We start from the raw sequence: 15,561 nt of genomic DNA, 5'->3' as shown, positions 1-15,561 counted from the left end.
ATTTTTACGGTTTTATTAGAGTGGGTTTCGAGATGGTTCGATTATTATTTATAGCTTTTCATTGAAAAATATGAAAGATGGCAATGCTCAATTAATAGCGCCATAAAATCCTGGAATTATGAAATAGATCCATAAAAATTTATTATCATTCATATATGTTTATATATATTTATGGTTTTTATATTATATTATACATCAGTATTATCTTGAGAATCAAACGATTTTTAATAAATTAATCAAATACGCAATATTTTTATGTTATTTCAAAAACTTATAAGAGCAAATTGGTGATAAATCCCCAAACTCAAACTTAAATTTGCTCTAGCTCCCTACCCATAAGATTCTTTGCAATAGCTCCCTAGGACCCCAAAATTTGAATATTTAATTGTTTAATTCTTGTACTTAATTTATGTTTTTTTATGCTAAAAATCTAAATACTTTATGCTAAAATTTGAAGATTTTGTGCTTATTCATAGTACAAAGAATTATCCGCAAAAATGGTATCAGAGCCTTAGGTTAATTATTCAGACATAATATTATTCGTTAATTCATGCTTTTCTTTGTTGAGGAAATTTTTTTTTTTTAAGATGACTTCAAACGAAGGTTTGAATCAAGAGGATTTTATTCATATGAAATCCTATAAACAAGTTAATCTATTCACAATAGATTACTTACAACAGGTTATGATTAATGCTCTTAATTTTGAAGAGATAAAGAAAAAATGATTTTTAACTCTCAATTTTTAGAGATTACCCCAGATTCCTCTAAGCTCTCTGGAGATCTTAGAGAAATTCAAAAGACGGTACAATATTACAGCAATCAGCTGTATGAAATACCTCGGAAAATTGAAGAAATCCTTAAGAAACAAGAAGAAATTCTTGAAAACCTAAAGGATCTTCAAAATAAAATCATAAATCTAGAACACACTTCGGGTTCTAGAAAAGGAAATACAGGAGGAAGGTTACCACTCTCATTTGGTACCGAACCTTTGTTACATCAGAAAGGTAAAACCAAAATGGTCCAAAAACCTTTAACCAATGATGAAATGATGATTAATCTTATAAAAGCAGTATCAGAGAAAAACACTATCTGATGACTACTTTAGAAAGATTAAATCTCGAGGATTTACAAGATCTTGCGGATTCTTTTGCGAATCTCAAAGTAGTAGATCTAAAAATGAATTTCCCTGAGGGTGAACAACCCATAGGGAATCCCCCAAGATATGTGGTTAAAACAGAAGAACCACATAGTGAGTTCCAGGTTAGAGAAAATTCACATCCAGCAGGAACCAGATCAAGAAGGAGTAAAATCCCTCTCTATCAAACTCCTTACGGAAAAACTGTTTTAGATCCAATACATCCTTACGAGGTTATGTTAAACCTTGATGTTTTGAACTTCAAAAACAGAGAAGATCTTATAGATGATTGGACGTCAGCTATGAGAATAGCAGCAGAGACATTAGATCTCAATAAAGAAGGATTCATTAAAGTTATAGAAATGAGTTTAATGGGACCTGTTAAGATCGCATGGAAGATGACTATGCCAGAAACTAAGGAATCAATCTTGGCAGGAGAATCCCTCAGCGAGATTGGAGAAAGAATGACCGCCCTATTTAAAGCACAATTCATAGGGGTGAACTATTTCAATAATCAAGATACAGAGAAAAAAAGGAGATATACTCAAGCTCTTTATAGCCTCAAGTTACATGATATCTGCTTAGTTGATGAATACATTATGTTATTCACTAAATATAGATGGAATTCGGGTCGAGGAAAATATAGCTATTCAGCTATTTTTTGCAAAAATGCCAAGTCCCTGGAGAGAAATACTGATTAAAGAATATGTTCCAGGCAATCATGATACATTGGCAAGACGTGCCTCCTTTTTGAAAGGAAAATTAGCAGAATGGTGTCATATGACAGCATTACAGAAGAACTACAAGAAAATAAGGGGTATAGATAAGCGTACACCTTTGTGTTGTAGAGAAAATGATCTTCCAACGATCATTGGAAACAGATCACAGGGATTTAAAAGGAAGAAATTCAGAAATAATCCCTATAATAAAAGAATGAAAAGTTCTTGGAAACCAAGAACATTTTGGTCCAAACAAAAGGCCAGATCCTATAGATCAGGTAGAAGAAGTGGACCTACAAGAACATCCCCAGCAATAGGCTCATCACAAAGCAGGGAAAGAACACCATCAAGAAGAACTTTCAGAAGAACTCATACAAGAGCAAGTGAAAGTTTCAAGTATTGCAACTGCTGGACATGTGGATCAAGAGGACATATATCTACAAATTGTCCAGAAAACGAGAAAAAAGGAGTTAAACTCTTTGAAGCAACACCAGATATGAATGATGCAGTCTTCTTTCAAGATCTAGTCCAAGTATATCAATTTGAGGATATCCCCTCAGATGAAAGAATATACGAAGAAGAGATATTGTTTAGTCGAGAAGTTTCTGAGAATGAATCAAAATCAGAATCAGAGTAAAGAGGAAGTGTTTCGCCATGAAACACATGAAAGTTTGGCTGGGTTCTTTAGCCAAACCACGATATCTCATAATATGGTCCAAAGGATTATGAGAGAAAATCCAACATTACAGAAGTACCAAGGATTTTCGGCAGGACAAATTGAAAGAGTCTTAGGAAACCTAGGGCTAAGACAAAGAAGACATAATTTGATTTATAAGGTATTCAGAAGGGAAATGGCGATCCCTATTGAAACGACCCTAACTCTCTAAATAATAAATAAATATGCGGAATTTTTTTTTTTTTTTAAAATACTACTATACATATATGTATAAATACTTAAAATAAAAGATAAATAATCTCATGCATAAAATAAAAATAAGTTTGCATGTTCCAAAAACACCAAGTGCGGAAAATACTAAAGTAAAAGTATAATTTGCTTAAAATCAACATAATAAAAATGTATCTGAAATAATCCTAAAACATGCAACGGTCACGGGGCCACTGTTTCGTGAGCTCATACGTCCTCACCATCGGTAGGAGCTACATAATATTCATCTGTCTCACCTGCACCATATAAGCGTAGTGAGCCTAGAGGCTCAACATGTCTAATCCTTTATAACAAGGTTAAAAATAATGCATCACATAATTACTAATACATATCATATACATGAATGAACATGCTTAAAAATATCATAAACATAACATAAACTTAAATTAGACTTGAATATCATAATAATACATAAACATTGTTGAGCAAAGTATTTTTTAACATCGCATGGTTGTATCCATAGTGTAACCTTAAATCATACATTAAATACTGATCAGCGTGGAAACCAACGTACGTGGCGGTGACGAATCACCTCTTAAATTGGCAGTAAACTGCCCTTCAATAGTTCACATATGGGGACGAATCCCCCTTAAATTGTCACACTACTTCAACTTCCAACATAAAATTATTTTCTTTGCTCAACCTTAAACATTAAATTATGCCATAAAATTATTTCATGAATGCATGCACTGAAAATATGTCCGTAATATATATTTAATTAATTTTTTTCATAATATAATATACTTATACTTAAAATAGACTTTATGCATAAAAATAATTAAATATATATTCCGAACTTATTTATTTTTCATGGGTTGATCCAGACTGCTGGTCACTCACTCTAAGCCCATTAAACTTAAATAAAATCCCAATAGTTATATCTTAGCCCAAATAACTTAATTAAACCTAATTGGGCCTAAATAAAAATATTTAAGCCCATTAATTTAATTAAACCCAATAAAATTCTAGACTGGCCAAAAAATCCACTGACTGGCCCAAAAATTCCTATGGCCCACGAGCCCATAAAAATTATTGGGCTAACTTAAAAATAATTTTAAAAGCCCAAATAAAATTATTTGGAGGCCCAAATAATTTTCTAACTAATTTTAAAAGCCCAAATTACACTTAAACTCTTAATTGATTTAAAATTAAAATACCCGAGCCTGGCCCACCTAACTCGGACCCAAACCCGGACCACCTGACCCGAACCTAGACACTAAGGACCCGACCCGGACCCCCAGGACCCGACCCTGAACCCACCCCCAGCCCAAACCCGTACCCCCCCTCCCTACTCCCTTGGCTGCGCGAGCAGCAGGCCATCGGCGGCCGCCCCTGGCTAGAGCACCGCCGCCCAGACGTAGCCCACGTCTGGGCGGTCCTAACCCACCAGGCCTCACCCTCGGCTAGCCCCTGCATGGCTCGAATCGAGCCCCCTTCCAGAAGCCCTAGACCTGCGCTTGCTGTCCTCCTAGCCGAGACACCCTTTGGCCATGGCTCGGTCCCTTAGACCCTACTTGACCCTTAGAACCTCTGTCAACCGTCTGAACCAAGCCCCATGCCAAGAAAATTCGACCCATGCAAACCGTGTGCAAGCAAAAGAAAAGAAAACACTAACATGCTTCAACCCTTCAGAATTTAAACGTGTGAATCATAATTTTTTTGATAAACCATGAAGTAATAGCTTATATGGTGTTGAATGGAGGAATTAAACATGCCTTTTATTTATTTGACGAAGAAAGACGCGTATACGAGGCTCCGGGACGACGAACGACCAAATAAATCCTCAAATAAAAGTTGATCGGCTATGGTGGCTTGTTTTCTGCTGAAACCGTGAGGAAGATGCAGAAAGATATGGGGGAGGCGGCTAAGGAGATTGTGGTGGGGTGTAGGGTAGGTTTAGGTTTAATAATAAGTTAAAAAAATATTATTAAATAATATAAATATTATTCCATAAAACTAATATTAAAAAAAACCCTTAATAAATAATAATAATCTGATGGGAAATGCTAAATCCCGAAATATTATAATAGGGAATTTTTAAAATTACTAAAAAGTCATTATTTTGGCTTATTTTGAATAAAAACGGACTCCTAAAATTATATAAAATTAAATACTAAAAATATTGAGGAAATAAAACTCAAAATAATATTTTTGGGCTCTTAAAAGACTCATAAAATAATTTGGATAGAAAGTTGTCATCTCGTCCGTCCACGGTCCCGTCTACGCGATCAAAAACAATTAATTTCCATAAATCGTGAAAATCACTAATTATGGGTTTAATGCTTAAAAATAACTTAAAACATGCACAAATAATTTCACATAATTATTTAACCCATAAATCTAAAATTTTAAATAAATAAATTTCCTAATTATCATGCGAATTCACGTATTTAAAATACCGGGTGTTACAATTCTCCCCCCCTTAAATTGGATTTCGTCCTCGAAATTAAAGTACTTACCCGAACAACTCCGGGTAGCGAGTCCTCATATCTGCCTCGGTCTCCCAAGTAGCTTCCTCCTCCGAGTGATTCAGCCACTGGACTCTGACCATCGGTATGATACGCGTCCTAAGCCTCCGCTCCTCCCTAGCCAAGATCCGTATAGGCCTCTCCTCAAATGCTAACTCCGGTGTCAACTGAAGAGGCTCAAAATCCAACACATGCGACGGGTTCGAGATGTATCTCCGAAGCATGGATACATGGAATACATTGTGCACTGCCGCTAGCCCTGGTGGTAGAGCTAAACTGTAGGCCAACGTGTCAACTCTCTCCAAGATCTCGAATGGCCCTATATATCTCGGATTAAGCTTGCCTCTCCGGCCAAACCGCACTACTCCCTTCATATGTGACAATTTCAGGAATACGTGATCACCTACAGCGAACTCCAAATCTCATCGTCGAGTATCTGCATAACTCTTCTGACGACTCTGAGCAGTCCTCATGCGATCCCGAATCTGTGTCACAATATCAGATGTCTGCTGTACAATCTTAGGTCCAAGTAAAATCCTCTCACCGACCTCATCCCAATGCACAGGAGATCTGCACCTCCTCCCGTACAATGCTGCATAAGGATCCATACCTATAGACGACTGAAAACTGTTGTTATAGGTAAACTCCACTAATGGCAGTCTAGTCTCCCACGAGCCCTGAAAGTCAATGACACAAGCTCTCAGTAGATCCTCGAGAACTTGGATCACTCTCTCATACTGAACATCTGTCTGGGGATGGAACGCTGTACTGAACAAAAGTATAGTCCCCAATGCAGTGTGCAAACTCCTCCAAAACGCAGACGTAAATCTCGGATCTCTATCTGATACTATCGACACTGGTATGCCATGCAGTCTAACAATCTCCTTGATGTAAAGCTCTGCATACTGTGTCAACGAGTAAGTATTCCTCACCGGTAAGAAATGAGCTGACTTGGTGAGTCTATCAACGATCACCCAAATAGCTGTGCAACCTCTGCACTCCTCGGTAAGCCAACTACAAAGTCCATCGTAATATTCTCCCATTTCCATTTCGGAATAGGAAGAGGTCTAAGAAGTCCTGCTGGACGCTGATGCTCAGCCTTGACCTGCTAACAAGTCAAGCACTCTGACACAACTTTCCCGATGTCTCTCTTCATCCCGAGCCATCAATACAATAACTGCAAATCTCGATACATCTTCGTACTTCCGGGGTGAATGGAGTACGGAGATGTGTGAGCCTCTGCTAAGATCTCAGCTCTCAACTGATCGACGTTCGGTACCCACATCCTACCACGGTACTAAACCATGTCATCCACAACTGTATACAGAAGATTACCCTTGGCCTCATCTCTCTGTCTCCAACGCTGCAACTCCTCATCAGTAGGCTGTCCATCCCTGATCCGATCTCGCAGAACTGGCTGCACCGTCAACACTGACAAGCTCGGTGCATGCCCACTCGAGTAAAACTCCAAACCAAACCTCTGAATCTCACTATGCAGTGGTAGCTGCACTGACAAACACGATACCACTGACGACTTCCGACTCAAAGCATCGGCCATTACATTAGCTTTACCCGGATGGTAGCTAATGTCACAGTCGTAATCCTTCACCAATTCCAACCATCTCCGTTGCCTCATGTTCAACTCCTTCTGAGTGAAGAAGTACTTGAGGCTCTTATGATCAGTGAAAATCTGGCACTTCTCGCCATACAGATAGTGCCTCCAGATTTTCAAAGCGAAAACCACTGCCGCTAACTCCAAGTCATGTGTCGGGTAGTTCTGCTCATGAATCTTTAACTGCCTCGACGCATAAGCAATAACCTTACCACACTGCATAAGTACTGCGCCTAAACCCAGCTTAGACGCGTCGATGTACACTACTAACTCCTCATGTGGTACTGTCACCGCTAACATCGGTGCAGTGGTGAGTGCTTCCTTCAGCTGATCGAAGCTCCTCTGACAGTCTGAACTCCAGATAAACTTCACGTTCTTCTTGGTTAAGGAAGTCAAGGGTACTGCAATAGAGGAAAAACCCTTGATGCACTTCCTATAATATCCTGCCAAACCCAGGAAACTGTGAATCTCCGAAGCATTCTTCGGAATACCCCAATTCTGCACTGCCTCAACCTTCGACTGATCCACTGCAATCCCATCTCTCGAAATAACGTGGCCAAGAAACGCCACCTGCTCGAGCCAAAACTCGCACTTGCTGAACTTGGCATACAAACGATGCTCCCTCAAAGTCTGCAAGGCTGTCTGTAGGTGCTGTCTATGCTCCTCAATGCTCCTAGAGTAGATCAAGATATCATCAATGAAGACTATGATGAACTGATCTAGATATGGCTGAAAAACTCGGTTCATGAGATCCATGAAAACCGCTGGAGCATTGGTCATCCCAAATGGCATCACTAAGAACTCGTAATGCCCATAACGTGTCCTGAAAGCAGTCTTGGACACATCTGCATCTCTAACTCGCAACTGATGATAACCAGATCGCAGGTCGATCTTGGAGAACACTGAAGCTCCCTGCAACTGATCAAATAAATCCTCTATCCTCGGCAGTGGGTACTTATTCTTCACTGTGACCCTGTTGAGCTCTCGATAATCGATGCACAATCTTATACTGTCATCCTTCTTCTTCACAAATAACACTGGAGCTCCCCATGGAGAAAAGCTAGGATGAACAAAGCCTTTCTCTAATAACTCCTGAATCTACTCCTTCAACTCTTTCATCTCGGTAGGAGCAAGTCTGTACGGTGCCTTAGAGATAGGCACGGTGTCTGGCACTAAGTCGATGCTGAACTCCATATCTCTCAATGGTGGAATTCCTGCAACATCCTCCGAAAAGACATCCGGAAAGTCACGAACCACCTCTATCTCTGATAATGATCTGCTAGATGGTTCTGAGGCCGTGACAATACTTGCTAGAAACCCCTGGCAACCCCGTCTCAACAACTTCCTCGCCTGAATAAGAGATATCACCTGAGGAAAATCACTGCTCTGAGATGCATGGAAAGTAAACGGGTCGCCTTCTGATGGTTTCACTGACACTGATCTCCGACGAAAGTCAATCGAAGCTCCATTGACTGTCAACCAGTCCATACCCAAAATCAAATCAAAACCACTCAATGGCAAAACCACCACATCTGCTCGAATGGAGTGTCCCTAAAGCTCCAACTCCAGTTCTCGAATGACCTTCGAGGTAGAAATAATCTGCCCTGACGGCATAGTAACATCATACCCACTGTCAATAATCTCAGGTGTGATGCCTATCCGCCTGATAAACTCCAGGGAGATAAACGAATGCGTAGCCCTAGAATCTAGCAACTCAAACGTGGAGTTGCCTCCAACTAGAATTCTCCCTGCACGCAGAAAATTCCCAACAACTTCATGCCACTACTAAACTTTCCCCCAACGAGACACTAATAACCCTTAATTCTAATCACAAGTAAAACATGCTTCTTATTCTAACATGCAGATAGATAACCCAAATAACAACAATTTCGCAAGAAAACGAGATTCTTAACCAAAGGAAAAATTATAAAATACTAGGGATAAGATATACCGGTGATCAAGGAGGTGTCTGGGTCTGCCTCATCTGCCTGCATGACGAACACTCTACCAGCCGTGTTCTTCTTCCTCGGGCAGTTAGCTATCTGATGCCCTGGCTCCCTGCAGTGGTAACAAACTCCTGCTCCCAACAGACAAGGTCCCGAATGCATCTTCTGACACTTCGGGCAAGTAGGAAAACCTATAGCATTAGGGGCCCCGCCCCTCTACTGCTGTGGCCTCTGTTGCGGATTCGGGCCCTTAGCCGGCCCAGTAAACTGCTTCTTCGCAGGAGGCTGCGAAGATGGTCGCTGATACCCCGACTGAATCTGTCTCTTCCCCTGCTGCTCTCGCTGCATCTCTCTCCTACCCTCCTCTGACCTCAGTGCTCTACTAACTGCCGCCTCATATGTTGCGACGTCCATCATACGTACGTCGTGCTTGATATCCGCTCTCAGTCCCTCCACAAACTGTCTCATCTTCTCCGGTGGACTATCTGCAATCAGAGGCACAAAATGACAGCCCCGCTCGAACTGGCTCACATACTCAACCACTGACCTGTCCCCCTGCCGAAGACCCATAAACTCCCGGATCATGCGACTCCTCACATCCTCCGTGAAATACTTGGCGTAGAAGACATGCCTGAACTCCGCCCAAGACAGTGTAGGGAGGTGTACTCCCCTGGCAGCACCCTCCTACCAAAGAGCTGTGTCTCCCCTCAACATATACGTCGCACAGTTCACCCTGTCCGCATCTGTGATCCCCATATATGCAAAGATGGACTCCAAAGAACGAATCCACCCCTCAGCCACCAAAGGATTGGTGGTACCAATGAACTCCTTCGGCCCCTTCTTCTGGAACCGCTCAGCTACGTCCTCCTCATGGGACATTCTAGGACGTGAAGCCTGCTGCTCTAACAGAGCAGTAACCCCTGCCATCAAAGTAGCATTGGCCTGCTCCAATGCTGCAAGTGGGTTCTGCGGAGGTGGAGGTGGAGGTGGAGGTGTAGGTGTAGATTTTCCACGTCTGTTCATCGGTCTGGGAGGCATTCTGCACCACCACATATTTCTTTACGTAAATCGCCATGCATAACTAAGTGTTTTAACATTAATGCTAACTTAAATTCTTAAAAGTAAATCATGCTATAAACACTTAAAACTTACAGACCGATAGCGTGGATTTCTGAGCTCGCATAACAGTAATGACCCCTCCAAGGACCGTGCTTTGATACCAACTGAAACGACCCTAACTCTCTAAATAATAAATAAATATGCGAAATTTTTTTTAAATACTACTATACATATATGCCCATACATATATGTATAAATACTTAAAATAAAAGATAAATAATCTCATGCATAAAATAAAAATAAGTTTGCATGTTTCAAAAACACCAAGTGCGGAAAATACTAAAGTAAAAGTATAATTTGCTTAAAATCAACATAATAAAAATGTATCTGAAATAATCCTAAAACATGCAACGGTCACGGGGCCACTGTTTCGTGAGCTCATACGTCCTCACCACCGGTAGGAGCTACATAATATTCATCTGTCTTACCTGCACCATATAAGCGTAGTGAGCCTAGAGGCTCAACATGTCTAATCCTTTATAACAAGGTTAAAAATAATGCATCACATAATTACTAATACATATCATATACATGAATGGGCATGCTTAAAAATATCATAAACATAACATAAACTTAAATTAGACTTGAATATCATAATAATACATAAACATTGTTGAGCAAAGTATTTTCTAACATCGCATGGTTGTATCCATAGTGTAACCTTAAATCATACATTAAATACTGATCAGCATGGAAATCAACGTACGTGGTGGTGACGAATCACCTCTTAAATTGGCAGTAAACTGCCCTTCAATAGTTCACATATGGGGACGAATCCCCCTTAAATTGTCACACTACTTCAACTTCCAACATAAAATTATTTTTTTTGCTCAACCTTAAACATTAAATTATGCCATAAAATTATTTCATGAATGCATGCACTGAAAATATGTCTGTAATATATATTTAATTAATTTTTTTCATAATATAATATACTTATACTTAAAATAGACTTTATGCATAAAAATAATTAAATATATATTCCGGACTTATTTATTTTTCATGGGTTGATCCAGACTGCTGGTCACTCACTCTAAGCCCATTAAACTTAAATAAAATCCCAATAGTCATATCTTATCTCAAATAACTTAATTAAACCTAATTGGGCCTAAATAAAAATATTTAAGCCCATTAACTTAATTAAACCCAATAAAATTCTAGACTGGCCCAAAAATCCACTGACTGGCCCAAAAATTCCTATGGGCCCACGAGCCCATAAAAATTATTGGGCTAACTTAAAAATAATTTTAAAAGCCCAAATAAAATTATTTGGAGGCCCAAATAATTTTCTAACTAATTTTAAAAGCCCAAATTACACTTAAACTCTTAATTGATTTAAAATTAAAATACCCGAACCCGGACCACCTGACCCGAACCTAGACACTACGGACCCGACCCGGACCCCCAGGACCCGACCCTGAACCCACCCCAGCCCAAACCTGTACCCCCCCTCCCTACTCCCTTGGCTGCGCGAGCAGCAGGCCTTAATGGCCTGCTGCCGCCCGGCTCCGGCCGCCCCTGGCCGGAGCACCGCCGCCCAGACGTAGCCCACGTCTGGGCGGTCCTAACCCACCAGGCCTCACCCTCGGCTAGCCCCTGCATGGCTCGAACCGAGCCCCCTTCCAGAAGCCCTAGACCTGCGCTTGCTGTCCTCCTAGCCGAGACACCCTTCGGCCGAGCCTCTAGCCACCCCTCCCTTGGCCATGGCTCGGTCCCTTAGACCCTACTTGACCCTTAGAACCTCTGTCAATCGTCTGAACCAAGCCCCATGCCAAGAAAATTCGACCCATGCAAACCGTGTGCAAGCAAAAGAAAAGAAAACACTAACATGCTTCAACCCTTCAGAATTTAAACGTGTGAATCATAATATTTCTGATAAACCATGAAGTAATAGCTTATATGGTGTTGAATGGATGAATTAAACATGCCTTTTATTTATTTGACGAAGAAAGACGCGTATACGAGGCTCCGGGACGACGAACGATCAAATAAATCCTCAAATAAAAGTTGATCGGCTATGGTGGCTTGTTTTCTGCTGAAACCGTGAGGAAGATGCAGAAAGATATGGGGGAGGCGGCTAAGGAGATTGTGGTGGGGTGTAGGGTAGGTTTAGGTTTAATAATAAGTTAAAAAAAATATTATTAAATAATATAAATATTATTCCATAAAACTAATATTAAAAAAAACCTTAATAAATAATAATAATCTGATAGAAAATGCTAAATCCCGAAATATTATAATAGGGAATTTTTAAAATTACTAAAAAGTCATTATTTTGGCTTATTTTGAATAAAAACGGACTCCTAAAATTATATAAAATTAAATACTAAAAATATTGAGGAAATAAAACTCAAAATAATATTTTTGGGCTCTAAAAAGACTCATAAAATAATTTGGATAGAAAGTTGTCATCTCGTCCGTCCACGGTCCCGTCTACGCGATCAAAAACAATTAATTTCCATAAATCGTGAAAATAACTAATTATGGGTTTAATGCTTAAAAATAACTTAAAACATGCACAAATAATTTCACATAATTATTTAACCCATAAATCTAAAATTTTAAATAAATAAATTTCCTAATTATGCATGCGAATTCACGTATTTAAAATACCGGGTGTTACACCTATGGAATTAACCAGTAATCAAATTGAAATGCAGTTAATTCCCTTTGAAGAAATTCAAGAAGAATTACAGAAATTAAAAGCAGAAGTAGCAAAGACAATGTCTTGGATTCATATTGGAGCAATCCAGATTATGATCAAGGCTACTTTTAAAAAGGGAATAGATTCACCCATAGATATCGTAGTATGCGATAAAAGAATGGAAAATATACAAGATGCGGTTCTAGAACTATCTCGGGAAATTTATGTGCAGGAAAAATTGTGGGAGTTATTTATCCAAGAATAGCCTACAATTTAGCTGATAGAGATTTTAGTCGAGCCTTGACTTTGCATCAAAACTTCAAGGAAAAAAGACTAATAAAGGAAGGTAATAGACCATATTCTATTACGTATCAAATTTCTTATGCCCTTTCTAATACTCATCATTCTGAATTATTTATTAGAAATGAGTTCATTGAAATTCCAGAGATCTTTGGGAAAGTTGCTCAAGCAATATACCCGGAAAGAATCGAGTTTCCTTTAATTCAGAAAACAGACATTCAAATTCAAGACAGACCGGTTATATACAGAGACCTTAAAATAGAACCCCGAAGGTTATCTTTCAAAGGAGACAGAATGACAAGCAGGAGATGAGACAAATCTCCTATTCAAAAAATTTCACGAGAAGAAAAAGAGTTTTCTATAATAAGAAAACTTAGATCTCCAGAAGGATGGAAAGAAGTGAAAATAGTATTCGAAATTACAAGTCATCGGAACTTGTTATCTTGTAACTCGATTTACTATTTGGAACAACAAAAAAGAACTTACCAAGGAGTGATAAATATTGGAGAATTAGAAGTTCAAATCTGGGGAATTCCAGGAAAAGAAATGGATCAACTCATTCTTGTTCTAGAATTCCTGGAGGACCATAAACCATGGAAACGCCTTGAAAAAGGAATAGAGTTCATGGCAAAAGAAAAGACTTGAAGGATTCAATAAGAAATCTACTAAATGAAAAACCAAGAGAATTGGATAAGGGACAATCTCTTAATCAGATTCGAGAACTCTGTTCACAGACAGAGGAAGAAGCAACAGTTGAAATTAGTAAGTCATGAACATGATTTACTAGAACACATTGAAGAAGTAGAAAGGAGTAACCATACTCTACCTTCTGAGGCCTAAGAAAAACTAAAGGTAAATAGTCTTAATCGGATTACTGAGTTACAACACAGTTTGTTAAAAATGGCGGGGCCATTTAGTAATCCCTTTAAAAAATGACAACAAGTCCTTTCTCCATATACATTCTGATAGGGATGTTATATAAACAATATAAGACTGAGTATTTTGTAGCTTATATTGACTCGGGAGCAGGAATTTGTAGAACAAAAAGAGGAGTCTTCCCTGAAGAATGTGAAGAGGAATTGCCAAAAATTGCTGGACGAGATTTCTCTCGAAGAATTTTAATTCTTTGCAAAGGAATAAAATAAGCAGAGATCCTTATGGGAGGTGCAGATCAAACACCTTGGTACAAGGTAAAAACACCACCAATCTATTTTCATGATACAAGAGCCGATATCCTGTTAGGAAATAACTTCTTACAAATGTTTAAGAAGTGCACACAAGACAATGAGTCAAGAAGACTTATATTCACTATAATTTGTGATCATAAAATTATCGTTCAAAGACTCAAGGTTGCTTTTTATCGACAATTGCCGATAACATTTCGCAGCCAGCGTGGTGATAAAGGACAAATTTTTCACCCAAAAATGAAAGATCCAAGAAGGTTTGGAGAAACCATGTTGAAAATAACAACAGAACAAAAACTCCAAACAGACGATATGGAGCTTCTCAAGGTAACTCTAAATCACAGAGATATAGAGTTAGAAAATAAAGTATCCTTTGAAGATGTCAAAAAGAGGTTCAAAGAAAGTTATAACAAGCATCCTTTGGCATGGTGGGATAGAAATCAACTCAAAGTCAGTCTTATTCTAAAGGAAGGCAAAGAGTATGAATTCGTCAGATATAAGCCTATCCCGATGAATATAACAGATCAAAGGGATATGAGAATGATTATCAAGGAACATTTGGACCTTGGTTTAATCAAAGAAGGAGTTTCACCATATAGCAGCCCAGGTTTTCTGGTTAGAAATCATGGTGAAATAAAAAGAGGGAAACCCAGGATAGTTATTAACTACCAAGGTATTAATAAAATCCTGGAGTTTGATGGGTACTTCATACCAATTAGAGAACACCTAATTAGCTGTGTACGAAATGCTAGAGTGTTCTCAAAATTTGATTGTAAGTCTGGATTTTACCAGATTCGAATGGAAGAAGGAAGTAAGAAATTCACAGCCTTCTCTACTCCACAAGGACACTATATTTGGAAAGTTATGCCTATGGGATTAGCTAATGCACCCCAGATATTTCAAAGAAAGATGGATAACCTTTTTAAAGATTATTTCAACTTTATGTTTGTTTATATTGATGATATTCTTATAGCATCAAAAAATATAGACGAACACGTTAAACACTTAGAGATTTTCTCTAAAATTTGTAAACAAGAAGGACTGGTTTTATCTGAAAAGAAAGCAGTCATAGCAACAAGGAAAATTGAATTCCTCGGTATTGAGATTGATGAAACTGGAATAATTCTACAACCCCATATTGTGGAAAAGGTAAAGAATTTTCCAGATAAACTCAAAGATGTAAAACAACTCCAGAGTTTTCTTGGAGTAGTTAATTTTGCAGGGATGTTTATTAACAATCTAGCAATGTACAGAAAGGTGTTCAGTCTTTTGTTAAAAAAGGATGCTAGGTTTATATGGACCGATGACCATACTAAAGGGGTAAACCAATTAAAAGAGATATGTAAGAATCTACCAAAAATGGCTATACCCATAGATGAAGATGATCTGGTATTATTTACGGATGTCAGTGACGATTGGTGGGCAACAGTCCTGTAAGGACCCGATGTTAATTTCTTAATTAATTTATTTGTGTGCTAAAATATGTAT

The sequence above is a fragment of the Henckelia pumila genome, chromosome 1 (assembly GCF_033568475.1).
Source record: "Henckelia pumila isolate YLH828 chromosome 1, ASM3356847v2, whole genome shotgun sequence".
Classification (NCBI taxonomy): Eukaryota; Viridiplantae; Streptophyta; class Magnoliopsida; order Lamiales; family Gesneriaceae; genus Henckelia; species Henckelia pumila.
The sequence above is the reverse complement of the archived record's forward strand: the minus strand, read 5'-3'. Positions refer to the sequence as shown.